General features: G+C 54.6%; 1 long non-coding RNA gene across 3 annotated transcripts; it reads right to left on the bottom strand.

Moving 5' to 3' along the window:
* Positions 1-2,579: 2,579 nt before the first annotated feature.
* On the bottom strand, positions 2,580-5,682 carry LOC122241554. Of its 3 annotated transcripts, XR_006221790.1 has the most exons (4): positions 5,427-5,661; positions 4,913-5,064; positions 3,389-3,524; positions 2,580-2,752 (listed from the first exon to the last, which is right to left on the bottom strand). It is a non-coding gene; the product is annotated as an uncharacterized LOC122241554 (long non-coding RNA). The 3 variants fall into 3 exon arrangements; XR_006221789.1 differs by lacking the exon at positions 4,913-5,064 and having other exon boundaries at positions 5,427-5,682; XR_006221788.1 differs by lacking the exon at positions 5,427-5,661 and having other exon boundaries at positions 4,913-5,400.
* Between the last annotated feature and the right edge of the window lie 3,052 nt (positions 5,683-8,734).

An 8,734-nucleotide genomic window follows, 5' to 3' on the forward strand; every position in this document is an offset into this window, starting at 1 on the left:
AGTCAGTTTTTCAAGGAAGCAGACTCTGAGACAGAGATTTGCTTGCAAGAGGATTACTGGGAAGTGCACTTAGTATCAACACTTCGCAGGGGTGTGTGGGATTGGGCAGGAGGGGAGCTTGAGCTGTGACCAGCTACGGCAGAGGTCTCGGCTGATGCCATGGGGAACTCTGGAGCTGGGATGACCCTTCCGAAAGATTCCTTTTTGAGGCTGGGGAATCAAGACCTTTATGCCCTCTCATCTGTCATGGGATGTGGGCTGCTCTGGGGTGTGACCCTAGGGAAAGGGGTCCCTTCTGCGGAGGGCAGGCCGTGGAAGGGGACTCAGCTCTGAGCTGTCGGCAGCTGTGGGAATGAGCACCTCCATCCTGAAGGCAGGGAGACCTGGGTGATGCTCTCATCCCCTCCACCCATCATGATGGAGGCAGGAAGGGCCTCCAGCGGGGTCCAATGCCTCTGACCTGGCTCCACGACCAACATTAGCCCCTCAGATTCTCCTGGGACAGGAAGTTTTGGCTCCTTTCTCTAATCTACCTTTTTACAGAACTGTTAAGGTGTGAAATGTGTTCTGGGATCATTTAGTGCAGTAATCCTTAGCCCAGGTGAAGGATACATTTCAGAATCTTCCAGAGGCTTTTTCAAACCACCCTCAGTAGATTCTGATGTGCATTGACCCCCGCTACTCCTCTAAGACTAACTAGACTATAAGCTCCATGAGGTTGGGGCTCTGTCTGTCTTGCAGAGAGAATCCCCGAATCACTGGTTCCCCACACAATGAACGTCTGGGGAAAAATGACCATGACCCCTGCCTTTGTCCTCAGCCTCATTTCTTGCCCCCCTCTCATTTGCCTTCTAGGCTACGGTCACTGTGACCTTCTTGCCTTTGCACAGGCTGTTCCCTCTGGCTGGAATCCTCCTCCCCCTGGAATAAATACCTACCTCTGATTAGACGAGTTAACATATGCACAGTGCTCGGAACCATGCCAGACATGTTTGAACCCCAAATGGGGGCTAGGTGTGGCTACTACCCCCCTCTTTGGCATGCCCTGCTGCTAATTGCCCTCAAATGGACCAACGTCTTGTTTCGATGCCTTGTTCACTTGTTTGTCTCCTCAGTGACAAACTGTTGGCAAGCATTGCCATATCCTTTATCTTTGTATCCACAGCAGCCGGTATGGTGCTTGGCACATAGTAGGTGCTCAATTAATGCATGTGAAACGAGTGGAAAGGCCAAGCTCCTGGGGATACAGTTTGAAAAAATAACTTTAAAGTATTTTTAATGAGGGCCTAGTTGAGCGAGAGTTACTGGCACGGGCCAGGTGTGACCCCATTACTGCCCAATAGACACTGAGTATCGAGTGAGTGGTTTAATACATGGGTGGTGGATTGTGGGTCAGGCAGGCAGGTGGGTGGATGGACAGATGGGTGATGAACTGGCTTGGTAGATGGCTGTTACCCTCTGTGGAGGACGGCCAGGGTTTGGAGGAGGCCAGGTGGGAGGGAGGGTGGGCAGGGGAGAACTTACTTCACACAGGCCAGCCAGCTAGTGTGAACTGGGGTGGGGGCTATGAGACAGGCCCCTCTGATCTCGCCCCGGGGAGGCTTGGGGAGGTGCTGCGCCTGCATGTTTCCAGCCACGGGGAAGGTGCTGGGGGGCCATTACTCATTCTGACACATCCCTGAGGTCAGTGTAAAGGCAGGCAGAATAGAGGTGCTGCGGGGTGCTGAGTCAGGGCAGGTGGTGGGTTGTTGGGGAATGGGCTGAAGCGGAGGGAGTCTGGAGGCTTGGAGCCAGGGCCTCGGGCCTCGGTTCTTCAAGGGGGTTGGCAGAGAATTCCCATAGGAAAGGAATCAGGGAAAGTGAGGACCCCCCCCCCCCCCCCGCTTTGAGAGGCGGTGGAGGGTCTGTCTGAGTGCAGATCTGGGTCAGCTTTCAGGGAATTCTTGCTCCGCAAAGGCCTTCCTTTTCTTCTTTCGGTCTGGTAAGCAGGCAATTGGTAAGCTCCACCGGACAGCCGATTAGCCAGGGGGTCTGTCTGTCCGGCAGGTAGAGATAGTCTGTCCTGCGGTGATCAGGATGGGAAACCGGGCCGGTGAGTCGGGTTGGTGGGTAGGAGTGCATTGTGTGTGCAAGTTGCTGGCTGGGATGAGTTCTCGGGGCCACGGGCAGTTGGAGTCGGGCAGGAAAGAGAGAGGCCCAGTCTCTGTTCTCTGGGGAGCCTCAACTAGCGCTTCTTAATGTGGTAGGACTGTGTCTTCAGAGACCATTGGAAACGTGAGGCAGGGACTGGCTATGACAGTCTTGTAGGAGGCGGCTGCTGCGTTAGCGGCCAGGGCCTGGGCGGCCCAGTTTCCTGCAATGAGGGCTAATCCTATACCACCAAGAACGACCTCATGCCACAGGCCAGTGGCGTCCCTTTGGAGAAGTACTACGTCCAGTCAAATGGAATGTTTATTTATTTTTGAGAAAGAGCGAGAGAGAGAGAGACAGAATGCGAGTGGGAGAGGGGCAGAGAGAGAGGGAGACACAGAACCCGAAGCAGGCTCCAGGCTCTGAGCTGTCGGCCCAGAGCCCAACACGGGGCTCGAAGCCACGAACCATGAGATCATGACCCGAGCCGACCCAGGCGCCCCTGGAACATGTGATAGAAATGGCCACACAGCCAGACCTCTAGTGACCTCTTCTTCCTTCTCTCTTCCTTCTCTTCTCTGGAAGATATGAGGCTGCTAACTTGGTTGCAGAGTGCCCTGAGCTGAGGGGAGGTGGGGGTGGCAAGTGAGAAATAGAAACACCGGCTGGCTCCCCACTGCACGGGGCTGGGGGATGTGGGCTTCCGGGAATCCTGTCCTTTTACACGGGCTCAGGGCCTTGGGGGCCTCCCAGTGGAAGATCAGAGGCCCATGGGGGCCCCACGAGCCCCCATACCCAGCTCAGCGATGAGGGAGGGCAGCGACCCAGATGCTGCCTATTCCAGTGTGGGCTTTAGAGTGTACCCCCTCCCCATCTCGGTTTCTTCCCTCTTCTGGTGTGTGGGGGGCCCGCAGGCTGTCCTGTGCAGACAGGCCAGGAAGGAGGGAGGGAGCCTGTCAGGAGGCTGCTTGTCTCAACACCACATGTCCTGGAAGGACAAAATGTGAAAATATAAAAAGCCTCTGGTCTTGGGACAGGATCACACGGATCACACGGCCGGGTTGCCTGTCACCCTGGCTGTCGGGTTTTCACTGTCTGGGAAGGTTGAGGCGCTGGCTGCCTCCAGGGATGGGGGCAGAACCGGTCTGGGTAAGAACAGTGCCTCTGTCTGCAGAGTCTGTCCTCACAAGGTCTCCTAGAGATGCCCACCAGCCCCGTGAGATGGGCCATATTCATATCCATTTCTCAGACAAGAAACCTGAGGCTTGGGTCCATGGCTGGCTTGTGGTGCTGAGACTCAGACCCCTGTCTTCTGACTCCTATTCCAGTGCTCACTCCTCGACTGCAGGATCTAGCTCTTCCCTTGAAGGCAGATTGCTGGTGCTGCCCACGTGCTAGGAGAGAACAGTCTCCCTGAGGCCTTTTCCTAGGGGATGTTCTGTGCAAGTTTGTGCGGAAGGCGCAGGCCAGCAGGGACGGTGTGGGGGCAAAAGAGGCTGGCCCTTCGGGGCTGCGGCAGGGGTTGTCACCGGGTTTGGTACCCTGCAGGACTGGGGACAACCCCGCAGTCATCTCAGAGGGGCAGCTGACCTCTGTCACGACAGGTATCCGAGCAGCTTGTAGGGGTGAGGCCCCGACAGGCCAAATCCCTGGGTGTCTGGGAGGCAACCAGTGAGGAGTGAGGGCCACCAGGCCAGGCTCGATGATGCTGGGCTCCTTGCCAATCACTCTGCTCACTACCCTCTCCTCGACACTGGGCTCCCCGTGGGGCTGGGACAGGGGCTGCTCTACTCTGGCCACCTCTGGTTCCCCTGACAGTCAGGAGCCTCTACCCCTGGCTTCCTCAAAAACTCTGCTTAATGCCCATAGATTGCCTCGGGGCTCCCCTGGGTCTGTGCTCATCCCAGCAGCCTGGGCCAGGATAAAAGTGAAGTTGTCAATAATTCATGTGCTCGCTCCCCCTCACTTCCCCTGCTCGGCGGGCTGTAAATATTTCACGGTTTCAGGGGGCAGAGATGGCCCAGCAGACTCCCAGGATGGGGCTCGAGGGAACCTCACCCCTTCCCAGAGGCTCCCAAGCATGCCGCAGGCAGAGTGAGTAGAGAGGAGTGGAGAGGCTGTCCAGACTAGGGGCTAGCCTTGACTTCTCTGGTGGGGACAAGGAGCCAGTCCTGAGGCTGTCCTCGACTCTGCCCTCTTCCTCGCCTCCAGTTCTCTTGGTGTCTCCCCTCCTTGGCCAGGCTCCCCATGTCACCTGCCCTGCCTCCAACCTTGATTGTCTCCTTCCTGGACAATTGGCCAAGCCACTCTGACCCCACCCAGCCTGAGGAAGCTCTCTCAAGTGGAAATTTGTTTAGACCCTTGTCTCAGAGACTTTACAAGCTCCAGGTTGCTCTCTGGGGGAAAAAAAATCCTCCTTTCTTATCCCAACATGCAGGGCCCTGTGCACTTGGCTGTCTGGACCTTTGAGCCCTGTTTCTCAGCCCCTCAGCCTGCTCGCCTGTGCTCTAATCTTGCTTTTTCTGCACCCCTAGGCTCTCACCCACCCTTTAGCCTCTGTTCTGTGTCCCTCGGCCAGGGGGTGATGGGGGTCCAATCTCAGGGCTCCGTGTGTCTCCTCACCAGTTCTGGGGGTCACTGCTGTTCTGGGGCCAGGCCTACTGTGCTATGTAAGCCAAGGTAAGACCTCGGATTGCTCTGGGCTTCTCTCTTATTGTGACCTGTGTCATATTCTTCCCAACCTTGCTGTGCACATCTATAAAATGGGAATAGTAATGCATACCCCAGAGGTGAGGCTTGGAGAGGTCTATAAAGGCATAGCCCAGGCCACGGTATGGAGTCAGTCCTCTGGCTGTGCCAACTGTATGGTTGCTATGCCCTCTGTGGACAGAGGGCTGCAGAATTTCCCTCAGCAGGGTAGAAACGAAGGACGTTCTGTGGACAGGAGCCAAGGAAACAGCAGAGGGCCGGGCGCACGGAGAACCCTCCCAGGGGTCTTATGATAGGTAGGATAGGTGGGAGGCCCCTGGGAAAGTGGTGTACAGAGGGTGCATTAGGGAGGACACTGCTACGGGGAACTGGGCTGGACTCCATTGAGACCATCTGGGAGAACACAGAACCTTCCACCTGAGGGTGTGCACTTATCCACTGGCCCCTCTACCGTTGGTTGAGCGTTGCCCCCAAGGGCATTAGTTTCCCGAGCTTATGGACGGATGACACAGGCACCTATGCTGACCAAGTCCTCACTGCCGTTCACAGCTGCAAGGAGGCCCTGGGACAGTGGAGGAAAGACTTACGGAGAGCACTGGAGGTAAGTCCGAGGCCACAGAGCTGTGGCCAGGAGACAGAGGAGAAGACAGCAGGAGGCCAGGATGCTACACGGGAGGGAGGCTGCAGCAGATGGAGGAGGGGAGTGTGTGGCTGGGGGGCAGTGGCCCCCCCCCCACCTTCCCCCATTCATGCATGCCTTCATTCATTAGCAATCATTGACCGTCTACTAGGTATCGCCAGGCAGCCAGATCAATCCAAAAATGACCAGCTCGTCTTCTGCTCCTACCCCGGGCCCTGAGGTAACTTGGAACCAAATGAGGTCATAATGCAGATCTGATAGGTGGCTGGTAGGTGGGTGGCCCTCTCTTTAGGTTGTGGGGAGTGGTGGGGAGCTGGCTTCCCTTGGGCTTCTTCTCAGGGCTGAAGAGGCCTTTCTTCCTCCTCCCAGGGCACTTTGCCCTCCTGCTGGCCTTAAAGGGATAGGTGCTCCATCTGGGAGAGCGGCACCTTTCTGACATCACGTAGACATCCTTGGCAGTGATGCTGGAGGCAAGGACTGGGGGCCGATATATGGATGTCCCAGGGCACGTGTACATGGGTTCCTCCACCACTGTCTGCATATATATTTGGCACTGAGAAAGGCCCTTTTTCATTTCTCTCTCCCATCTCTTCTCAGACATTTCCAGAAACACTGCTGAGTATCAACTCCTGAACATCCATCCATTTACTCATCTAGACAATGTTTCCCCGATCTGGGACCCCAGAGAGGAAAGGGCAACTACTTGGTCTCCTCGTTCTGAGAATCCAGCCTGGAGTTGCCATTGGAAGACATCCTTCATCCCGCCTCAGCCACTCCCTTGTTGTGTGTCTTTGGACGAAGTCACTTACCCCGGAAGCCCGGCTTCCTCTTCTTTAAACCAGAAGCTGAAAAGAATGATCATAATGAGCTCCCAGGGTTGTTAGTAAGCTAAAGTGAGAGTCGGAATGTGCGAGAGCATTGCAAACAATGGAACATCGTACCAATGGAAGGCCTCCACTTCTCTGTCTTTTTGATCGTTTTCATTATTCTCCTGGTTGCCATCCTCAGCCCCAGGGAAGAGTGGTTTTCTTGCAGTAGGAGGGCTTTGCTGGGGCTGTCAAAAACACCTGTCTCTCAAGGAGGCTGCACATGGGTTGCATGGAAGAAACGGATTTAATTTATAATCAGCTTCATCAGGAGTCCACTTCAGAGGTGGGTTCGCCAGAGCCTTGACCCGTGCATCCTCTGGGCTCTCCTCTGTGATGGCTTGGGCCTCCCCAGCTGTACATAGCTTGGCCACGCAAAGGGGTCGAGGCAGGAACTGCAAAGGAAGCAGCAGCTAATGAAAAATTCAAGCTAATTGTTTGTTAAAAAGCCCTGTCTGCTTCAGATGGGATTCTCTAGGCTGAGAAGGGGGATGTGGGGTGGCCTGCGGCTACTGTCAGTTTGTCAGGTGCTCGCTTCCTGGAGGACCCAGGCGGAGGGTCTGGAGAGGATGGGGAGCTTCCTGGGCAGGCGGCCAAGGGCTGGGGGGAAGAGGAGCCTCCTTGGAAGCTCTGGTTTCCATTGTGTTAAAGCACAATGTCTCTGTCTTACACAGCTGTGTCTGTGTGGCAGGCATGTGCTCTGTGTGTGTGTGTGTGTGCGTGTGTGGGCAGAGGAAGAGGGAAGACTGAAAAGTATCCTGTTTAAGTCTCCAGAGTTATCAAGACACATTCTGGATTGGTCTGTGATTGGAGAAACTCCCTCTCCGATACGAAGGGTGCAACTGTGTGGATACTGTGAAGAGAGGTGTCTGTGCTCCGATGCAGGGGAAACCAGAAATGTGTTTCGTAGTAAAGGGGGCTAATGATGAATTAACTCAAGGATACCAGTGGCATGGTGGCCCCTGCTGAGTGCCCCCTCCTCCCCCACCAAGCTGGGCTAGTGTGCGCCTGGAGTGAGAATTCTACGACAGGCTCAGCCAGTATGTGTAGGGGGGCAGGCTGTGGAGGAGGGCTGATGCTGTTTGTGTGGATCCTGGGAGGCAGGGATGAAGGAGGCAGAGGCAGGGATGAAGGGGGTAGAAATTAGATCAGACTACTTGATAAACAGATTGAGGTCATAAAAAGTGGCCATCAGGATGGGCTGCACAGTTGAAAGCAGAAAAGACGGAGTATAGAGGAATGTCTGTAAATGGGTCTGGAAAGGGAAGATAGGACCTTGGAATTGGGGCTCCAGAAGCCATGTGGAGAGTGGTGTCTGCCCCAAAACTTCACTTGAGGTCCAGTGAGGAAGGGCTGTGCTCCCCAAGGTCAAGGCTAAAGGAGAACGCTGGTCTTTTTGACAGAACTTCCCAGGCTCCTAGTTCATTATGGGGCATAATTTTGAGTGAAACTGTCCAGCAGGTTTTCATGAGGATCTGTTTGCCTGACACTGACCTCTCTCATCGAGTGTGATCTGTACCCAGAGATTTCCTCTCTGTGGGGAAATAGATTCTGCAGTGTGGCAGTGGTGAGAAAGGGCACAGGGCCTGGGGTCCAAGTCCTAACTCACCACTTTTGGGATGCCTTTGTAAGACCCCAGGGCTAGGTTACATTGATTTCCACGGCCCCCCGGGGCTTACTTGTCTCCGTCTCTAACTCTACAGCACCGCGTGGAGAAAGTACATACTTTTGAGTCAAACTAGCGTTCATTATGGGTCTCTGTCTGACACTGGCCTCTTTGTAGACTCTAAGTCAAGGCTATATCAACCCAAGATTTCTTCATTGTTGCGAGCCTCTAACTTTAGACTACGAACTCCTCAAGGGTGGGGACCACATCTGTTTTTCTATGAGTCCCAAACACCTTGACCTGTGCCTGGAGTATCTGATTAATACACGTTTGCGAAACTGAACTGATCTCTGGTGACGTTGTCCTTCAGAGCTCGGTTTTCTCACTGGTAAAATGTAGACAAGGATTAGTGCCCACACCGGGACTATGGTGTGGCCTGAATGAAATGAGCACCATTCTGAAAGGCCTGCAGGACATCTGGCACATTAGGGGGTCCTCACATACTCTGAATGCACGAACTTTCTGTATTTGGCATCTTTTAATGGAACAGAGAAGGAATTCTCATTCCTCAGGTGAGGGTGATGGAAGTGACCATGGATCCCGGGAGACCTTTTCTTGGGGTTTTTCCTGAGTCCACATTGTAAAATTTCTTCTCTTGACATGCCCGCAGCTTAGGCTTTCCTGGTAAAGGACCTGGAGCTGTCCTTCCCGCAGAGGGTTCCAGGGTCAAGGAGACTGGTCAGAGGCAGAGATTGGCAGTGGAGAGGGTGGTAGAGGGGAGGT

This window comes from Panthera tigris, chromosome C1 (assembly GCF_018350195.1).
Source record: "Panthera tigris isolate Pti1 chromosome C1, P.tigris_Pti1_mat1.1, whole genome shotgun sequence".
NCBI lineage: Eukaryota > Metazoa > Chordata > Mammalia > Carnivora > Felidae > Panthera > Panthera tigris.